We start from the raw sequence: 22,278 nt of genomic DNA on the forward strand, positions 1-22,278 counted from the left end.
TTATCATTTCTTTCATTTCTTTTTCATTTATTTCTGATCTGATCTTTATGATTTCTTTTCTTCTGCTAAGTTTGGGGTTTTTTTGTTCTTCTTTCTCTAATTGCTTTAGGTGTAAGGTTAGGTTGTTTATTTGAGATTGTTCTTTTTCTTGAGGTAGCATTGTATTGCTATAAACTTCCCTGTCAGAACTTATTTTGCAGCATGCCATAGTTTTTCGGTTTTCCTGTTTTCATTGTCATTTGTTTCTAGGTATTTTTTGATTTCCTGTTTGATTTCTTCAGTGATCTCTTGGTTATTTAGTAGTGTATTGTTTAACTTCCATGTGTTTGTTTTGTTTTTTTTAAGATTTATTTGATTGATTGATTGATTGATTGATTGCTATGTTTGTTCTTCATTTCTGTGCTAGGGCTTTCTCTAGTTGTGGCAAACGGGGGCCACTCCTCATCGCAGTGCATGGGCCTCTCACTATCGCGGCCTCTCCTGTTGTGGAGCACAGGCTCCAGACATGCAGGCTCAGTAGTTGTGGCTCATGGGCCTAGTTGTTCCACGGCATGTGGGATCTTCCCAGACCAGGGCTCCAACCCGTGTCCCCTGCATTAGCAGGCAGATTCTCAACCACTGCACCACGAGGGAAGCCCCATGTGTGTTTGTATTTTTTACAGGTTTTTTACTGTAATTGATATTTAGTCTCATTGTGTTGTGGTCAGAAAAGATACTTCATATAATTTCAATTTTTTTTTAATTTATCAAGGCTTTATTTGTGACCCAAGATATGATCTATCCTTGATAATGGTCCATGAGCACTTGAGAAGAAAGTGTATTCTGTTGTTTTTGGATGGAATGTCCTATAAATATCAATTAAGTCCGTCTATCTAATGTGTCATTCAAAACTTGTGTTTCCTTATTTATTTTCATTTGGGATGATCTGCCCATTGGTGAAATTGGGTTGTTAAAGTCCCCTACTATTGTTGTGTTACTGTCGATTTCCCCTTTTATGGATTTTAGTATTTGCCTTATGTATTGAGGTGGTCCTATGTTGGGTGCATAAATATTTACAACCGTTATATCCTTTTCTTGGATTGATCCCTTGATCATATGTAGTGTATTTCTTTGTCTCTTGTAATAGTCTTTATTTTAAAGTCTATTTTGTCTGATATGAGAATTGCTACTCCAGCTTTCTTTTGATATCCATTTGCATGGAATATCTATTTCCATCCCCTCACTTCAGTCTGTATGTTTCTGTATGTGAAGTGGGTCTCCTGTAGACAGCATATATATGGGTCTTGTTTTTGCATCCTTTCAGGCAGTCTATCTTTTGGTTGGAACATTTAATCCATTTACATTTAAGGTAATTATTGACATGTATGATCCTATTACCATTTTCTTAAGTGCTTTGGGTTTGTTACTGTAGATCATTTCCCTGTCTGGTGTTTCCTTCCTAGAGAAGTTCCTTTAACATTTGTTGTAAAGCTGGTTTGGCAGTGCTGAATTCTGTAAGGTTTTGCTTGTCTCTAAATGTTTTAATTTCTCTGTCAAATCTGAATGAGATCTTTGCTGGGTAGAGTAATCTTGGTTGTAGGTTTTTACCTTTCATCACTTTAAATATGTCCTGCCACTCCCTTCTGGCTTGCAGAGCTTCTGCTGAAAGATCAGCTGTTTACATTATGGGGATTCCCTTCTATGTTATTTGTTGTTTTTCCCTTGCTGCTTTTAATGTTTTTTCTTTGTATTTAATTTTTGATAGTTCAATTAATACGTGTCTTGGCGTGTTTCTCCTTGGATTTATTCTGTTTGGGACTCTCTGTGCTTTCTGGACTTGATTGACTATTTCCTTTGTCATATTAGGGAAGTTTTTAAATAAAATCTCTTCAAATATTTTCTCAGTCCCTTTCTTTTTCTCTTCTTCTTCTGGGACCCCTATAATTCGAATGTTGGTATGTTTAATGTTGTCTCAGAGATCTCTGAAACTGTGCTCATTTCTCTTCATTCTTTTTTCTTTATTCTGCTCTGCAGTAGTTATTTCCAGTATTTTATCTTCCAGGTCACTTATCCGTTCTTCTGCCTCAGTTATTCTGCTATTGATTCCTTCTAGAGAATTTTTAAATTCATTTATTGTGTTGGTCATCATGGTTTTTTTGCTCTTTAGTTCTTCTTACTTCTTGTTAAACGTTTCTTGTATTTTCTCCATTTTATTTCCAAGATTTTGGATCATGTTTGCTATCATTACTCTTTTTTTTTTTTTAACATCTTTATTGAAGTATAATTGCCTTACAATGGTGTGTTAGCTTCTGCTTTATAACAAAGTGAATCAGTTATACATATACAATATGTTCCCATTTCTCTTCCCTCTTGCATCTCCCTCCCTCCCACCCTCCCCATCCCATCCCTCTAGGTGGTCACAAAGCACCGAGCTGATCTCCCTGTGCTATGCGGCTGCTTCCCACTAGTTATCTATTTTACATTTGGTAGTGTATATATGTCCATGACACTCTCTTACCCTGTCACATCTCACCCCACCCCCTCCCCATATCCTCAAGTCCATTCTCTAGTAGGTCTGTGTCTTTATTCCCGTCTTGCCACTAGGTTCTTCATGGCCTTTTTTTTTTTTTTTTTTTTTTTTTTTTTTTCCCCTTAGATTCCGTATATATGTGTTAGCATACTGTATTTGTTTTTCTCTTTCTGACTTACTTCACTCTGTATGACAGACTCTAACTCCATCCACCTCATTACAAATACCTCCATTTCATTTCTTTTTATGGCTGAGTAATATTCCATTGTATATATGTGCCACATCTTCTTTATCCATTCATCTGTCGATGGACATTTAGATTGCTTCCATGTCCTGGCTATTGTAAATAGAGCTGCAATGAACATTTTGGTACATGACTCTTTTTGACCTATGGTTTTCTCAGGGTATATGCCCAGTAGTGGGATTGCTGGGTCGTATGGTAGTTCTATTTGTAGTTTTTTAAGGAACCTCCATACTGTTCTCCATAGTGGCTGTATCAATTTACATTCCCACCAACAGTGCAAGAGTGTTCCCTTTCCTCCACACCCTCTCCAGCATTTATTGTTTCTAGATTTTTTGATGATGGCCATTCTGACCGGTGTGAGATGATATCTCATTGTAGTTTTGATTTGCATTTCTCTAATGATTAATGATGTTGAGCATTCTTTCATGTGTCTGTAGGCCATCTGTATATCTTCTTTGGAGAAATGTCTATTTAGGTCTTCGGCCCATTTTTGGATTGGGTTGTTCGTTTTTTTGTTATTGAGCTGCATGAGCTGCTTGTAAATCTTGGAGATTAATCCTTTGTCAGTTGCTTCATTTGCAAATATTTTCTCCCATTCTGATGGTTGTCTTTTGGTCTTGTTTATGGTTTCCTTTGCTGTGCAAAAGCTTTTAAGTTTCATTAGGTCCCATTTGTTTATTTGTGTTCTTATTTCCATTTCTCTGGGAGCTGGGTCAAAAAGAATCTTGCTGTGATGTATGTCATAGAGTGTTCTGCCTATGTTTTCCTCTAAGAGTTTGATAGTGTCTGCCCTTACACTTAGGTCTTTAATCCATTTTGAGTTTATTTTTGTGCATGGTGTCAGGGAGTGTTCTATTTTCATACTTTTACATGTACCTGTCCAATTTTCCCAGCACCACTTATTGAAGAGGCTGTCTTTTCTCCACTGTATATGCTTGCCTCCTTTATCAAAAATAAGGTGTCCATATGTGTGTGGGTTTATCTCTGGGCTTTCTATCCTGTTCCATTGATCTATATTTCTGTTTTTGTGCCAGTACCAAACTGTCTTGATTACTGAAGCTTTGTAATATAGTCTGAAGTCAGGGAGCCTGATTCCCCCAGTTCCATTTTTCTTTCTCAAGATTGCTTTGGCTATTCGGGGTCTTTTGTGTTTCCATACAAATTGTGAAATTTTTTGTTCTAGTTCTGTGAAAAATGCCAGTGGTAGTTTGATAGGGATTGCACTGAATCTGTAGATTGCTTTGGGTAGTAGAGTCATTTTCACAATGTTGATTCTTCCAATCCAGGAACATGGTATATCTCTCCATCTATTTGTATCATCTTTAATTTCTTTCATCAGTGTCTTATAATTTTCTGCATACAGGTCTTTTGTCTCCTTAGGTAGGTTTATTCCTAGATATTTTATTCTTTTTGTTGCAATGGTAAATGGGAGTGTTTTCTTAATTTCACTTTCAGATTTTTCGTCATTAGTGTATAGAAATGCAAGAGATTTCTGTGCATTAATTTTGTATCCTGCTACTTTACCAAATTCATTGATTAGCTCTAGGAGTTTTCTGGTAGCATCTTTAGGATTCTCTATGTATAGTATCATGTCATCTGCAAATAGTGACAGCTTTACTTCTTCTTTTCCGATTTGGATTCCTTTTATTTCTTTGTCTTCTCTGATTGCTGTGGCTAACACTTCCAAAACTATGTTGAATAATAGTGGTGAGAGTGGGCAACCTTGTCTTGTTCCTGATCTTAGTGGAAATGGTTTCAGTTTTTCACCATTGAGGACAATGTTGGCTGTGGGTTTGTCATATATGGCCTTTATTATGTTGAGGAAAGTTCCCTCTATGCCTACTTTCTGCAGGGCTTTTATCATAAATGGGTGTTGAATTTTGTCGAAAGCTTTCTCTGCATCTATTGAGATGATCATATGGTTTTTCTCCTTCAGTTTGTTAATATGATGTATCACATTGATTGATTTGCGTATATTGAAGAATCCTTGCATTCCTGGGATAAACCCCACTTGATCATGGTGTATGATCCTTTTAATGTGCTGTTGGATTCTGTTTGCTAGTATTTGGTTGAGGATTTTTGCATCTATGTTCATCAGTGATATTGGCCTGTAGTTTTCTTTCTTTGTGACATCTTTGTCTGGTTTTGGTATCAGGGTGATGGTGGCCTCGTAGAATGAGTTTGGGAGTGTTCCTCCCTCTGCAATATTTTGGAAGAGTTTGAGAAGGATAGGTGTTAGCTCTTCTCTAAATGTTTGATAGAATTCACCTGTGAAGCCATCTGGTCCTGGGCTTTTGTTTGTTGGAAGGTTTTTAATCACAGTTTCAATTTCAGTGCTTGTGATTGGTCTGTTCATATTTTCTATTTCTTCCTGGTTCAGTCTCGGCAGTTTGTGCATTTCTAAGAATCTGTCCATTTCTTCCAGGTTGTCCATTTTATTGGCATAGAGTTGCTTGTAGTAATCTCTCATGATCTTTTGTATTTCTGCAGTGTCAGTGGTTACTTCTCCTTTTTCATTTCTAATTCTATTGATCTGAGTCTTCTCCCTTTTTCTCTTGATGAGTCTGGCTAATGGTTTATCAATTTTGTTTATCTTCTCAAAGAACCAGCTTTTAGTTTCACTGATTTTTGCTATTGTTTCCTTCATTTCTTTTTCATTTATTTCTGACCTGATCTTTATAATTTCTTTCCTTCTGCTGGCTTTGGGGTTTTTTTGTTCTTCTTTCTCTAATTGCTTTAGGTGCAAGGTTAGGTTATTTATTCGAGATGTTTCCTGTTTCTTGAGGTAGGCTTGTATTGCTATAAACTTCCCTCTTAGCACTGCTTTTGCTGCGTCCCATAGGTTTTGGGTCGTCGTATCTCCATTGTCATTTGTTTCTAGGTATTTTTTGATTTCCCCTTTGATTTCTTCAGTGATCACTTCGTTATTAAGTAATGTATTGTGTAGCCTCCATGTGTTTGTATTTTTTACAGATCTTTTCCTGTAATTGATATCTAGTCTCATAGCGTTGTGGTCGGAAAAGATACTTGATATGATTTCAATTTTCTTAAATTTACCAAGGCTTGATTTGTGACCCAAGATATGATCTATCCTGGAGAATGTTCCATGAGCACTTGAGAAAAATGTGTATTCTGTTGTTTTTGGATGGAATGTCCTATAAATATCAATTAAGTCCATCTTGTTTAATGTATCATTTAAAGCTTGTGTTTCCTTATTTATTTTCATTTTGGATGATCTGTCCATTGGTGAGAGTGGGGTGTTAAAGTCCCCTACTATGATTGTGTTGCTGTCGATTTCCCCTTTTATGGCTGTTAGTATTTGCCTTATGTATTGAGGTGCTCCTATGTTGGGTGCATAAATATTTACAATTGTTATACCTTCCTCTTGTATCGATCCCTTGATCATTATATAGTGTCCTTCTTTGTCTCTTGTAATAGTCTTTATTTTAAAGTCTATTTTGTCTGATATGAGAATTGCTACTCCAGCTTTCTTTTGATTTCCATTTGCATGGAATATCTTTTTCCATCCCCTCACTTTCAGTCTATATGTGTCTCTAGGTCTGAAGTGGGTCTCTTGTAGACAGCATATATATGGGTCTTGTTTTTGTATCCATTCAGCCAGCCTGTGTCTTTTGGTGGGAGCATTTAATCCATTTACATTCAAGGTAATTAACGATATGTATGTTCCTATTCCCATTTTCTTAAATGTTTTGGGTTTGTTATTGTAGGTGTTTTCCTTCTCTTGTGTTTCTTGCCTAGAGAAGTTCCTTTAGCATTTGTTGTAAAGCTGGTTTGGTGGTGCTGAACTCTCTCAGCTTTTGCTTGTCTGTAAAGGTTTTAATTTCTCCATCGAATCTGAATGAGATCCTTGCTGGGTAGTGTAATCTTGGTTGCAGGTTTTTCTCCTTCATCACTTTAAGTATATCCTGCCACTCCCTTCTGGCTTGCAGAGTTTCTGCTGAAAGATCAGATGTTAACCTTATGGGGATTCCCTTGTGTGTTATTTGTTTTTTTTCCCTTGCTGCCTTTAATATGTTTTCCTTATATTTAATTTTTGACAGTTTGATTAATATGTGTCTTGGTGTGTTTCTCCTTGGGTTTATCCTGTATGGGACTCTCTGTGCTTCCAGGACTTGATTAACTATTTCCTTTCCCATATTAGGGAAGTTTTCAACTATAATCTCTTCAAATATCTTCTCAGTCCCTTTCTTTTTCTCTTCTTCTTCTGGGACCCCTATAATTCGAATGTTGGTGCGTTTAATGTTGTCCCAGAGGTCTCTGAGACTGTCCTCAGTTCTTTTCATTCTTTTTTCTTTATCCTGCTCTGCAGTAGTTATTTCCACCATTTTATCTTCCAGGTCACTTATCCTTTCTTCTGCCTCAGTTATTCTGCTATTGATCCCATCTAGAGTATTTTTAATTTCATTTATTGTGGTTTTCATCATTGCTTGGTTCCTCTTTAGTTCTTCTACGTCCTTGTTAAATGTTTCTTGCATTTTGTCTATTCTATTTCCAAGATTTTGGATCATCCTTACTATCATTATTCTGAATTCTTTTTCAGGTAGACTACCTATTTCCTCTTCATTTGTTAAGTCTGGTATGTTCTGACCCTGCTCCTTCATCTGCTGTGTGTTTTTCTGTCGTCTCATTTTGCTTATCTTACTGTGTTTGGGGTCTCCTTTTCACAGGCTGCAGGTTCGTAGTTCCTGTTGTTTTTGGTATCTGTCCCCAGTGGCTAAGGTTGGTTCAGTGGGTTGTGTAGGCTTCCTGGTGGAGGGAACTAGTGCCTGAGCTCTGGTGGATGAGGTTGGATCTTGTCTTTCTGGTGGGCACGTCCATGTCTGGTGGTGTATTTTGGGGTGTCTGTGGCCTTATTATGATTTTAGGCAGCCTCTCTGCTAATGGATGGGGCTGTGTTCCTGTCTTGCTAGTTGTTTGGCATAGGGTGTCCAGCACTGTAGCTTGCTGGTCGTTGAGTGAAGCTGGGTCTTGATGTTGAGATGGAGATCTCTGAGAGATTTTTGCCGTTTGGTATTACGTGAAGCTGGGAGGTCTCTTGTGGACCAGTGTCCTGAAGTTGGCTCTCCCACCTCAGAGGCACGGCCCTGATGCCTGGCTGGAGCACCAAGAGCCTTTCGTCCACACGGCTCAGAGTAAAAGGGAGAAAAAATAGAAAGAAAGAAAGAAAGAAAGAAAGAGGCTATAATATAGTGAAGTAAAATAAAGCTATTGTAAAGCAAAGCTATACAGACAAAATCGCACCCAGAAGCATATACATATACACTCACAAATAAAGGAAAAGGGGAAAAATTAATATATCCTGCTCCCAAAGTCCACCTCCTGAATTTGGGATGATTCGTTGTCTATTCAGGTATTCAACAGATGCAGGCACATCAAGTTGTTTGTGGAGTTTTAATCCGCTGCTTCTAAGGCTGCTGGGAGAGATTTCCCCTTATCTTCCCTGTTCGCACAGTTCCTGGGGTTCAGCTTTGGATTTGGACCCGCCTCTGCGTGTAGGTCGCCTGAGGGCGTCTATTCCCCGCACAGACAGGACGGGGTTAAAGGAGCAGCTGCTTCGGGGGCTCTGGCTCACTCAGGCCGCGGGGAGGGAGGTGTACAGAGGAGGCGGGGTGAGCCTGCGGCGGCCGAGGCCGGCGTGACGTTGCACCAGCCTGAGGTGGGCAGTGCGTTCTCCCGGGGAACTTGTCCCCGGATCACGGGACCCTGGCCGTGGCGGGCTGCACAGGCTCCCGGGAGGGGCGATGTGGAGAGTGACCTGTGCTCACAGACAGGCTTTTTGGAGGCGGCAGCAGCAGCCCCAGCGTCTCACGCCCGTCTCTGGGGTCCGTGCTGATCGCTGCGGCTCGCGCCTTTCTCTGGAGTTCGTTTAGGCGGCACTCTGAATCCCCTCTCCTTGCGCGCCGCGAAACAAAGAGGCAAGAAAAAGTCTCTTGCCTCTTCGGCAACTGCAGACTTTTTCCCGGACTCCCTACCAGCCAGCTGTGGTGCGCTAACCCCTTCAGGCTGTGTTCACGCCGCCAGCCCCAGTCCTCTCCCTGCGATCCAACCGAAACCGAAACCCGAGCCTCAGCTCCCAGCCCCGCCCGCCGAGCAGCCAAGCCTCTCGGGCTGGTGAGTGCTGCTCGGCGCCGAGCCTCTGTGCGGGAGTCTCTCCGTTTTTTTCCTCTGTGCCCTTGTTGCTGTGGGGTCTGCGGTGATCGCCGCGGCTCGCGCCCTTCTCTGGAGTTCGTTTAGGCGGCGCTCTGAATCCCCTCTCCTCGCGCACCAGGAAACAAAGAGGCAAGAAAAAGTCTCTTGCCTCTTCGGCAGCTGCAGACTTTTTCCCGGTCTCCCTCCCAGCCAGCTGTTGTGCGCTAATCCCTTCAGGCTGTGTTCACGCTGCCAGCCTCAGTCCTCTCCCTGTGATCCGACCGAAGCCCGAGCCTCAGCTCCCAGCCCCGCCCGCCCCGGCGGGGGAGCAGACAAGCCTCTCGGGCTGGAGAGTGCTGCTCGGCGCCGAGCCTCCGTGCGGGAACCTCTCCGCTTTGCCCTCCGCACCCCTGTGGCTGCGCTCTCCTCCGTGGCTCCGAAGCTTCCCCCCTCTGCCACCCGCAGTCTCCGCCCGCGAAGGGGCTTCCTAGTGCGTGGAAATCTTTCCTCCTTCACGGCTCCCTCCCACTAGTGCAGGTGTCGTCCCTATTCTTTTGTCTCTGTTATTTCTTTTTTCTTTTGCCCTACCCAAGTACGGGGGGAGTTTCTTGCCTTTTTGGAGGTCGGATGTTTTCTGCCAGCGTTCAGTGGGTGTTCTGTAGGAGCAGTTCCACGTGTAGATGTATTTCTACTGTATCTGTGGGAAGGAAGGTGATCTCCGCGTCTTACTCTTCCGCCATCTTCCCGAGGACCTCATTACTCTTAATTATTTTTCAGGTAGGTGCCTATTTCCTCTTCATTTGTTTGGTCTGTGGGTTTTTACCTTGCTGCTTCATCTGCTGTGTATTTCTCTGTCTTCTCATTTTGCTTAACTTATTGTGTTGGGGGTCTCCTTTTCTCAGCGTGCAGGTTCATAGTTCCCGTTTTTTTTGATGTCTGTCCCCAGTGGGTAAGGTTGGTTCAGTGGGTTGTTTAGGTATCGTGGTGGAGGGACTGGTGCTTGTGTTCTGGTGGATGAAGCTGGATCTTGTTTTTCTGGTTGACAGGACCACATTCGGTGTTGTGTTTTGGGGTGTCTGTGAATTTATTATGATTTTAGGCATCCTCTTTGCTAATGGGTGGGGTTGTGTTCCTGTGTTGCTAGTTGTTTGGTATGGGGCCTACAGCACTGTAGCTTGCTGGTCGTTGAGTGGATCTGGGTCTTAGTGTTGAGACACAGATCTCTGGGAGAAACCTCATCCATTGATATTACATGAGGCCAGGAATTCTCTGATGGACAAATGTCCTGAACTCAGCTCTCCCACCTCAGAGGCTCAGGCCTGACACCTCCCTGGAACACCACCACCCTGTCAGCTACATGGCTCAAAAGAAAAAGGAGAAAAAAAAAAAAAAAAAGGAAAGAAAAAGAAATAGTAAAATAAAATGAAATAAAAGTTATTAAAATAAAGAAAATTATTAAAATAAAATAATCCAAAAGTAATTAAAAATAAAGAAAGAAGAGCACAACCAAACCAATAAACAAATCCATCAAAGATAACAAACACTAAAAACTATACTAAAACAAACAAAGAATAAAACCCCGACAGACAGAACCCTAGGACAAATGGTAAAAGCAAACCTAAACAGACAAAATCACACAAAGAAGCATAGAAATACACACTCACAAAAAAAGAAAAAGGAAAAAAATATATATATATATTAACAGAAAAAGGAAGAGAGCAACCAAATCAATAAACAAATCTACCAATGATAATAAGCTCTAAATACTAAATGGAGATAAACATAAAGCCTGAAACAAATTAGATGCAGAAAGCAAAACCCAAGTCTACAGCTCCTCCCAAAGTTCACCGCCTCACTTTTGGGATGATTCATTGTCTATTCAGGTATTCCACAGATACAGGGTACATCAAGTGACTGTGGAGATTTAATCCACTGCTCCTGAGGCTTTACAGACAAATTTCCCTTTCTCTTGTTTGTTTGCACAGCTCCTGGGATTCAGCTTTGGATTTGGCCCAGCCTCTGCCTGTAGGTTGCCCTCTGGCATCCGTTCTTCACCCAGACAGGAAGAGTTAAAGGAGCGGCTGATTAGGGGACTCTGGCTCACTCAGGCTTGGGGGAGGGAGGGGTAAGAAATGCAGGGCAAGCCTGCAGCGGCAGAAGCCAGCATGACATTGCAACAGCCTGAGGCATGCCATGTGTTCTCCTGGGGAAGTTGTCCCTGGATCACGGGACCCTGGCAATGGCGGGCTCACAGTCTCCTGGTGAGGGAGGTGTGGATAGTGACCTGTGTTTGTACACAGGTTTCTTGGTGGCTGCAGCAGAAGCCTTAGCATTTCATGCCTGTCTCTGGTGTCCATGCTTATAACCACAGCTTGCGCTCATATCTGGAGCTCATTTACGTGGTGCTCTGAATACCCTTTCTTCACGTACACTCAAACAATGGTCTCTTGCTTCTTAGGCAGTTCCAGACATTTTCCTGGACTCCATCCCAGTTACCTGTGGTGCACTAGCCCCCTTAAGGCTGTGTTCACACAGCCAACCACAGGCCTCTCCCTGGAATCTGACCTCTGACACCTGAGCCTCAGCTCCCAGCCCACAACTGCCCCAGTGGGTGAGCAGACAAGCCTCTCAGGCTGGTGAGTGCTGGTCGGCACTGATCCTCTGTGTGGGAATCTCTCCACTTTGCCCTCCGCACCCCTGTTGCTGTGCTCTCCTCCATGGCTCTGAAACTTTCCACCCACCCACGCCCTGTCTCTGCATAGAAGGTGTTTCCTAGTATGTGGAAACTTTTCCTCCTTCACAGCTCCCTCCCAGAGGAGCAGGTTCTGTCCCTATTCTTTTGTCTGTGTTTTTTCTTTTTTCTTTTGCCCTACCCAAGTATGTGGGGAGTTTCTTACCTTTTGGGGAGTCTGAGGTCTTCTGCCAGGGTTCAGTAAGTGTTCTGTAGGAATTGTTTCACATGTAGATGTATTTTTGATGCATTTGTGGTGTGGAAGGTGATCTCCATGTCTTACTCCTCCACCATCTTGGAAGTACCCCCAGTGGTGTATTTTTTTTTTTTTTTTTCCACTGCTACAAAATAGCCATTGTCAGGCTAAGCTGGTATCTTTGTTTCTTTCTGAAGCTGACCGGTGTTCCAATACATGGCTTTCTCTTAGGCTATTGTTGTTCATGGTATATACATGGTCTGACTTCCAATATACAAAACCTGTGGTTCAAACACTGTTTTTACTGTCAAATAATAAGTATTTCAAATATTCCAGCCTAGAATATGGAGGCCTTCTCTCTTATACACTATATTCTCTGGTTAACTTATTTCACATATTTGGGCTATTATATTGCAATACTTCATTTCTGATCATTTTTTTTAACTATTATTGGTTGCAAGGAACAGAAATCAACTGTAGAAAATTTATGCAGAAAATATGAGTTATTGAGTAGCTTATAGACTCAATGGGAATGCTGGAGAACCATGTTCATAAAAATGAGCAAGAACTAAGAAGTCTAGAGAGTAAAAAGTGCAGGCAGAGAGGGTCTTGATCTTAATACTGCTGGACCTCCCATACCACTATTGCAGCAACAAGCTCACTAATAATTGGACTTCCACTAAACTCTCAACTCTGTTATTGTCACCAGACTCCTGAAGCCATCATCACTGTAAAAACTCTTCAATGGTTAAAACTTTATTTTCTTGACATTTATTGGTGAGTTACTCACATAAAGTGAATAAATCTTAAGAGTGTAGCTCAATGAATTTTTGCAAATCTATTAAGTTTGCCACTAGGACTGATATCAAGATGGTAAAATTTTCAGTTCACTAGAGACCTCCTTCAGTGTCCTTAGCTACTGTTTTGTCCTAGATTAGCTTTTGTTTTTTCTGTTCTTGAACTTTATACAAATGTAATATATGTGTGCATTCTTTTGTGTCTGGTTTATTTTTACAAACATTAATTGTGAAATTCAAACATATTGTATATATATTTGTTAGTCATTTTTATTGCTGTATATTATTTCATTGTATTAATACATCAATTTATATTCATTCTTCTATTGGTGCCCCCTCACTCCTTCCTAGTTTTTGATTATTCTAAATGAAGCTGCTATGGACTTTAATATACTTGTCTTTTAGTACACATTTACACTTATATCTGTCGGGTATATATCTAGAAGTGCATTTCTGGATCATAGGTTTAGCAGATGTTCAGTATTGTTAAAAACTACCAATAGTTTTCAAAAATGGTTTTGCCAATCTGTATTCCTACCAGTATTATATGAATGTTCTGGATGCTCCAAATCATTTTCAAAATTTGGTATTGATTTTAGATTAGATTATTATTTCTTTTTAATTGTAGCCATGGTGATGTGTCCTGTTATCTCATTTTGGTTTTAATTTTCATTTCTCTGATGGGTGATGATGTCTACACTTTTTTCATATGCTTATTACATTTCAAAGTCCTCTTTTGTAAAATTTTCTGTGTCTCTTGCTTAATTTTATTGCATTACTTTTATTTTTTTGATTCATAGGAGTTCTTTATATATTCTGTATATTAGTCTTTTGACAAATATGTGAACTGAAAATGTCTTCTCCCATTCTGAGACCTGAATTTTTAATCTCTTAAGGATTTCCTCCAATTAACAGAGATTTTTACATTTATTGAAGTTCAATTCATCAATTTTGATCTTGTGTTAGTTTTTTTTTTTTTTTTTGGTGTAAAGTTTAAAATAATATATTTGTTTACTACAGGGTCATGAAGATATTATCCTATATTACTGTACTATTTTGTATTTTCTTTTATGTTTAGATAAATGATCCATTTGGAATTTATATTTGTATATGCTGTGAGGAAAGAGGTCTAGGATCATTTTCCACATGTAGTGTTAAAGGAGGTCATTGAGACAACATGATCAATGGTTGACATAAACAATTTGAGGCTCCTCTCTCCCTCCCTGTCCTTAGAATGTATGTTCTGACCACCATTTCTACAGTGGGATCATTTCCATGGAGACAGCCTTGAGAGAGTGATGTGTTGTTGAGACCATCTGGACAGTGTGTGTGACTGAACCCCATTAAATCCTCTCTATAAACTATTAAGGTGATGTTGGGCAAAGGTAGATATTTAATCACATTGTGGTGCCCAAGACAAGCCTCCAGTGTAAGTTCCCTTCATCTTAGCACCACCAACTACCAGTCTGAGTGGCTGCCTTTCTTAGGTCTCTCCTTGCTCCCCATGTGGAGGCCAGTTTGCAAAGCAACATGTAGGTATGCAGTTGCTCCTATAATATTTGTGGAAATAAACAAGTAAAACCTATTCAGAGGTTGCTATCAAAAGCTAGTCAGCCACCCCACTTGCACTTAGCAGAGACTCAAAGGCAGGCACAGGAGTAGGAAAGCTTTACAGTGGAAAAACAGGAAGGACTGGGGTATTTCCTGATTGGCAGCTTTTGCATGGGGATGCTGGAGGCAAGCAAACAAGAAGTGGGACATTCTAGAGGAGCATATGTGGCTTCCTCTAGCTGCTCCTGAGTTGAGTTGGAGCCGGGGAGAAATGTAGGGAAGCTGTTAGTTATCAATCAAGTCCTGACCATTTTGGGCTAATCATTATGAAGTCTGTGATTTGACTTCCTGGACGTTTTGCTGTCGATTGTAGTTTTTCTTCCAGGCTGGTTGCTGCAGATTGTTGGTCAGAGTTCTGTTTTTATATATAGTAGCTTGGTTAATGTTCAGTTTGCATATTCAGTCTCATGTTATTAAAAATACCGTTCATTTCTCTGCATTCCAGTAGCGTCTATAAAATAAATTAAGTGACTTGTGCTTCTAGAATCTTTATTGTGTTCCATTGGGCTATGTGAGTTTCTTTGAATTAATACCAGGCTATCTTAATTATTATAGCTTCATATTGATTCTTGATATCTAATAAGTATTCATTCACCAACTTTGTTCACCCTTAAGATTGTCTTTTTATTCTCAGTCTTTTGCATTTTCATAAGAAATTTATAAATTAGTTTGTCAATTTTCACAAAACATAATCTGCTATATATATAAATAACATGACTTTGATTATAGCTCAATTATGAGACATAATATTTTTACAGTATTGACTCTTCCAATCCAAGAACATGGTATATCCTTCTTTTTATTTGGGTCTTATTTCCTTAATAATGATTTATCTTTCTTCCTAGGAATTTAATGATTTTGGTCTATTTTAAGTGCTATTTTAAAAATATGTCCTTTCTTAATTGTTTGCTCAATTACTCATTAAGTCTAATTGTTTTTCTGTAGAAGATATAGATAGATATAGGTATAGATATGGATATAGATATAGATAATCTGCTTTTTCTCTGCATTGCTGAAAGAGAGGTGTGGTAAAATCTCTAACTTTGTGTGCTATTTGTCTCTTTCTACTTTTATTTCTGTAAATGTTCTGCTTTCAATATTTTGAAGTAGGTTTCTGCTTCTGCCTTGGGATACAGAAACTTCAAAGAAAATCACTCCCATCCTAAAAATGAATAAAATCCAGATTATCTGCAAAATTATATTTTTTCTCAAGCCCATCAGACTGTTGAGGTAGCATGGCAGCACAATACCATAAAATACTAAGTAGACTCTTTCTCTTTCCAAGTCTTTCCAAGGTGAGCTGGGGCATATGAACTGTCTCAGCTATGGCAGAACAGGGGAAGAAGGACTTCTTGCCAGCTGCAAAACAAGCAGGTAAGAATCAGCTAAAATTTTAGAGAATTCTCAATGGCCAGATGTGGGTTAGCAAGTCATTGCCAAGTATTGCTGGGGGCACCTGACCAAAGGAAAAGCAATACTAACATGCGAGAACTTTCCCACCATGTAGTCATGAGGAAATTTGGGGCAGAACCAGAGACTGAGTAAGTCCACTGGTGGTGCAGGAGCTGATGGGGACCACAGGGGAGGGACATGTCTGAAATACCTGTGGGCTTCCTAAACCTTCTCTCCCAAGAGTGAAAGCTTTATGTCTATAAGTGAGAGACAGAAAAGTCACTTGTTCAGGGAGCACAGCCAATGAAAGTGCCAGTGCTGTATGGGTAATAGAAAACTCTCCATCACAGAGGCAGGGGCACAACACTGTCTTGGGCCAAATTTGTTATCATGACAGATGTGCTACTGCTGAGAAAAGGGTGGGGAGAAGACAGGCAGCAGCATGCAAGACTCCCCAGGTTCGTAGGGGTTTGGCTGCCAGAGAAGTGGGGAAGGTAGACTGAAAAAGTACCATCCCAAAGCTGCTGCACAGGGCTTTCCTAAAACTGAGGCTGGACTAAAATAACCAAGAAGCCCCCTTGCCTATGTCAGCAACCAGTGGTCAGCACCTAGGTTACAGGGGTCTGATGGATGGAGTATGCATATGTGATTAGAGTTGTGTGACCAGAGGCATTTTCACCAAGATTCCCCTGTGCATCTTTGGAGACTGAGCCTTCACTATAATGCCATTTCTATCTTTTTTTTTTTTTTATTAATCTGGAAAATGCCAGCTCTGGTGTCCTTCCTTTCTGAAGTCCTCTGCTTGATCTATAGGAAGAAAATTGTCTTCTTTTTGCATTGGGATGGTGTGAGGACCTTCCTCACAGCTCTGTTATTCTTCAGCTGTGACTGATATTTGTATCTCAAAGGAGGACCTGAACATCTTTCATCTTTGAATAACTTTCTATAGTAATGGGCACATATCACACATCAGTGTTATCTGTCATCATCAATGTATATATGAATGAGCAGATCCATGAGTGTGCAACTCTTGGCAATTTTCTTAATGTTTCCCAGTTTCAGTTTTACAAATGTATAATACACATAACCCTATTTTTAAAAATATCTAAGGTATTAATAGTTCTCATATGCCTGCGGGACTTCATCCTACTGTCCGGAATCCTGATTTTAAGTCTTGTTTTTTGTTTTTTATTTTCCAAATATCTCAGGCTGACCATTGTGATTCCCCAGAGGTTCTGAAGTGTCTATTGTGTTCGTTTGCATTACTCATGTTCTTGGTGACCCATCCACATTGTCATTTTTTATGTTTCTATCCAATTGTAAATCGTATCAGTGCATCCAAACAGAAGACTTCTTAGGAAGAATGGAAGAGAGAGAGCTCAGTCAATCTGTTAAGGTGTGTGCTTTAGGATAATGGAGTGAGGAAAATGGGCAGGTAATTAGACACTAATCCTTTCCAGTTTCTGAGGGAAACATAGACTGGGTTCTTTTCCCCTCTTAATGAGGGGACATTTACGTGAAATTGTTCAACCAGCTTAATATCTAAATTTAATCAAGATAATTTCATTTAAATAATCTGGATAGGTGTTAAACTAGGAGAGAGTATGGTTTCAAAAGAAAAACTCACATCACAGAATAGCATCTTAACAGTGTCTATGTTCCAGGAAGAGTTGTCCCAGGGATTTCTTATCAGGAAACAGAGCTGTCCCTGGGCATGTGAAGGTAGATGCATTTAGAAATGGTACAAATGTGTGTATGTTTCTCTTCTTCTTTGGAAATTCTCTCAGGATGCACTTGAAACCAAATGCACTTTGATTCATAAGGAAAAATATATGACATGTTACTTTACAAAATATTATTAAATGATTATATTCATCAGAAGTATTTATGAATCCCATTCCATTCCCCACTGTACAGGCCCTTTACTCTCCTGGGATAGTTGAAATGAGTATAATAAGAAATTTGCATTGTTTTCTAATTATTGTCCTGGTGTTGCTTCTAGAGCTGGGGTTGCTTTTATCACCCCCTCCCCTTTTAGAAAGACTAACAAGCAACACATTAAGCAAAGAGACTTGAAATGCCACAGGCCAGTGTGCTGTGTTTTCACCCTTTCCTTTGAGATAAAATATCCACATGATTGTTCCCTTCAGTTTGAATTTTTAACTTAGTACCAAGCCTTTGCCTTCTTCAGAAATTCTCCCCTAAAGGACTTCTGCAGGACTGTCTGGATTTAGTCTCTCATAATCTTAACTTTGTCTTTGTCCTTAACATCTGACTCTATGATGATGATCTCTTAGGCTCTTTTAAAAACATTAGAGCTGCCAACCCACTGCTCATTAAGTAAATAGAAAATACACTCTCCATGGGAGTTCTACAAATACAATGATTTGCAAGTCCTTCCTCCAACTCCCCCACTTCAGACCAAGGCTTTTACATTATTCAAGTCTCCAATGCACACTATTTTTATTTTTTTAATTTTTTTTTCATTTGTGTGTCTGACTTTGAAGGTCTATAGTTCTTTTCAACATTCAAGGTCTTTGGGCCCCTTACCTGTTCACAAAGTTATGCTATTGGAATTAATATTAACCATCAAAGCTTGCTGAATTCCACTGACAGTAGTCATTGTGTTGTTAGCTTTGTTTAAATGCTTATTGCCTACACTGTTTTTTGGTTTTTAATGGCCTTCTATCTGTGTGACCAAAGCAGCTATTTGATTAAAAACCTAACTGTTCTTCCATGGTGAAATTTCATATCCCCAAAAAAGCAGAACCAGGATCTCTTGTTCACTTTTTTAAATACCATAGAGGATTGAGCAATGCATTATCTGTGATGTAACAAAATATGGAATTAAAAGTAATACATTACTTTCAAATAGAATAATTCCTTTAAAAAATGAGAGTCAGGAAAGTTTTAGGGCTTAGATGGATGTGTTAGACTGGTGATACTTCAAAAGTTGATTACAGATTCCCAAGTAGATGGGGAAAAGAAGACAGGACATTACAATCTGGCACTTATTTACTTCCTCACTCATTCATTGACTCCCTTACACATTCAATTTCATTTAAATATATTCTGAGAACTTACAGCAGAAGAAACTTTACTAAGTATTATGGGGACTCCCAATTTTCAAGGAAGAAAAAGAGAAAAATAAAAAGAAAGCAGAAAAAAGAAAAGGAAAAACATAGGATGAGAATTAACATTTATTGATTGAACCTACATTGGTGCTTTTGTTAATATTTTTAATAAGTTACTTTGTTCCAGACATGATTCTTTGTGCTTTTAGGCAATTAGGTCATTTAATAAAAATAGCTCCATTAAATAGCTATTATTATCACCATAATAAGAAGGTGAAATTGAATGTCATAAAGGTTATATGACTAGACTGTGACAGTCAGGATTTCAACCTTGGCTTCCTAGTTTAAACTCCACATGCCTGCAGACCACCTACTATTAAGTAGAAAACCTCTCATGTCAAACAAATAAACAATAAACAATGATTTATACCTTCTTTGCACTAGACAACTGAAATTTATTCATTTAAGCTTGTTTTGCTAATCAGTGTTGCTGGTGGCCTGAGGGAACTTGACATTTGGGAATTGTAGTAGGAAGGAATAAGAGTCACTAGAAAAGCAGGACAAGGGGTCAAAGATAAATTTTGCCAGCTCCCCAGTTTTGACTAGTCAGTTATGATAAAATAGCCTCTTCTCACTCCCTTTACTCCTTATCTTTGGGTCTCCCTCAAACTGTAGTTGGTGAGTTCTCTCTTCTCCAACACACTCATATACTCAACAAACACTTAATGAATGTCTAATATGTACTGTGGATGGTGCACATCTACTCCTACAGGAGATGTCATACTAGACTAATGCTCAGGAAAATCTAGAATCAGAGTAAGCACTCAGGTTGCAGGCTCAAAATTAATACAGAAGTACATAGAGAAGAAGAATAAAGGTGGAAATAATAAGGACCCAGCTTCTTAACCTGCTTTTGGGACAGTGTCACTGAAATGTGAAGTCTGGCTCCAGTGGTAAGAAGACAATTTTCAAAAGAAGAGCAGTAACATGGGCCTTTTGGTTCTTGCTTGTGGTTGTACTTCTTCAGGTATGTGTGCCTGAGTCAGTGACATTGTAACTGCTTTATGAGAGGAAGGAAAGAGAAGGCCTCTGGCCCTGGAGGAATTGCTGTTGACACAGGATAGAGTAACTGAGAGAAAGGAAGCCAAACAAAGTCAGTGACAAAAGGGGATCTTTCATTAAATACTCTTTGGAGAATCATGTCTTCCTTTCTGTCCTTGTGTTATCCATCCTCTTTCTGTACTTTCCCAGGTATGTGTTCTTCTTTATTTCTATCATCTGACTTCTCTTGTTCTCCTTACCCTAAATACCTTTCTTCATTGACTCCCCTTTATAGACTGAGTTGCCCATCAGGAAAAAAAGCAGTAAACCTAAAAAAATAATTTACTGGGAATAATCAATTTTCCTAATCAGAACATGTTCACTGATAACCATATAAATGCACGTGCTTGCACACACACATATTATTTAAATAGTCATGTGAGAACGCAGGAGTTAGCTAGAAGCCAGATAGCAACTCTTTGTTCTAATTAGATGTGTTGATCAGTTTTCCTTCTAATATGCACCTCCTTGACTTAAAGTCTGTGTTCATTTCGATCCTTCATTCCATACTGACCTCCTACATACTTAACTCCATTGATAAAATCTCTCTCCGTCCTCAGAGGCCCAGCTCAGAGATCAGTAAATATTTATTGAAAGGATTTGTTGAATGAATAACAATTCTCTCCTCAGAGATGAGCTCTCCTTTCCCTTCTTGACATGCTTAAAGATTTCACAGTTTACAGAGAAACTTCTTGGAGGAGAGTAAAGAAGAATGCTTCTTGAATGCCATACTGATGGAGCTGGAACATCTGTCACTCATTAATCACATAAGTGATTTCACCTGACTTGTTTGGCTGTGCCAACCTTCCCACATTAAGGATGGCTGCTCATTCTATTCCCCTATCACTGTGAGCCCAAAAGGAACATCTGCCAATTAGAAAAGACATTGGATGATCATACAAGTTGTGGGCATTTGGGAATAATCTTCAGAACTTGGTGACAGATGAGGTTGCAAAGAGGTAGGAATAGAGGAGTCACAATTAATGGGGTGAGACACCAAGGAATATAAGGAAAAGAGTGTTAAATCTGGGAATATTTTGGATTGGGGTAGGGAAGGTAGATGATATCCCTTCTTTCTATAAATCTTTCTTGGTGACACCTTTGAGTAAAGACATATAGAGCTGGATTAGTGGAATGGATGAGATCAGATCTGTAATTTCTGATGATGAATTTAGTTTTTGTCTTTGTCCTCTTTTGCTTTCAGTTTTATTTAGACAGGAAGCCCACTGAACCGAAACAGGCATCACCTGCCCAGCGTACAGAGCTGAGTGCACTGTAACTCTATATAAATCACCTTCTTCTTCAGGATAATAACAATATAGATCATTCCTCTCTTCTGGGATGGAAAATCTCATGTTCATTTATAATATTTTGGACATCCAATTCAGTTTGCATCTTCATATTTAAACACCTTTGCATTTGCAATAATGATAATAATTAAAACTAAAGACGGCGGGCATATTTCACATTTGAGACATGGGGTTTCAAAAATACCCAGGTAGAATTTTCTCTCCTGTCTCTTTACTATAAAGTGTATGTATTATCAGGATGGTTTGCTGGATGCTTATTCCTTACTTTAACTAATTGGTGGAATTTATTCTCTGTTTTTGAAGGGAGCTTTCCTATTCTCCAACTAAAAATTCTCAAATTCATTGTTATCTCTGTCATGAGTTCATACATATTTACATGGATACTAGATAAGTTTCCTAGGTTTGGAGAGGGTTTATATATCTTTGAAACCCATATAGCACCTCTAAATGATTTGATTATTTGAATTTGATTGATAATTGCCTCAGAAAGGGAGTTTTCTTATATCTCTGTGTATAAGATTATTTTTGCATAGAATAATTGCTCTGTAATTTTTTTTTCTTTTTCAGAGTAATGGTTATCACTTAACTACCACAGCAGTTTTAAATTATCAAACATTCTTAGCATATCTCTGTGTACTTATGAAGTCAAAATAATCAGTTTGTGAAAAGGCCTGTGAGTGATAATTTGACATCAAGTAGGCAAAAGCAATCTCTCATGCTATTTTACTGAATTGAAATCATGATTTCAGTCAAACATGGTATTTGTATATAAATATCCTTAATACCCTAGCTGGAAAACAAGTACAAGACTATTCTCTTTAAAACTTTATACAATGCGAGAACCATTTTGTAGGTGTCTAAGCATCACCAAAGCAATCAGTTTTGAGAAGGAAAAAAAAAAAATGTCCATTACTCTGAATTGTACATATCAACATATATATATAACATACATAAAACAATTGGATTTTTGTTTTTTTTTTCATTTCTCACTTGGCTAAGTAAGTAGTATGCTTGAAATATTCACATGTGTTTACTATTAAACATCTTTAAAAGGTTCAGGTATTGTAAAATAATTAAGCAGTTTGTCCCTATTTTTAACACTGACACTAAGAAACAGCATAGATCTGGAGGATTATAGTAAAGCCATCTTTTTTCAACCTCAT

General features: G+C 39.2%; 2 long non-coding RNA genes across 2 annotated transcripts in view; one reads left to right on the plus strand and one right to left on the minus strand.

Moving 5' to 3' along the window:
• Nucleotides 1–2,229: 2,229 nt before the first annotated feature.
• LOC309639258 overlaps nucleotides 2,230–22,278 on the minus strand; it is a 99,218-nt gene continuing 79,169 nt past the window's right edge. The window contains exon 2 of the long non-coding RNA XR_014251563.1: nucleotides 2,230–3,203. This is a non-coding gene — a long non-coding RNA (uncharacterized lncRNA). The remainder of the gene's footprint in view (nucleotides 3,204–22,278) is intronic.
• On the plus strand, nucleotides 9,663–21,305 carry LOC309639251. The gene is made up of 2 exons (XR_014251556.1): nucleotides 9,663–14,584; nucleotides 15,524–21,305. It is a non-coding gene; the product is annotated as an uncharacterized lncRNA (long non-coding RNA).

The sequence above is a fragment of the Balaenoptera physalus genome, assembly GCF_965194825.1.
Source record: "Balaenoptera physalus genome assembly, chromosome: 12".
Classification (NCBI taxonomy): Eukaryota; Metazoa; Chordata; class Mammalia; order Artiodactyla; family Balaenopteridae; genus Balaenoptera; species Balaenoptera physalus.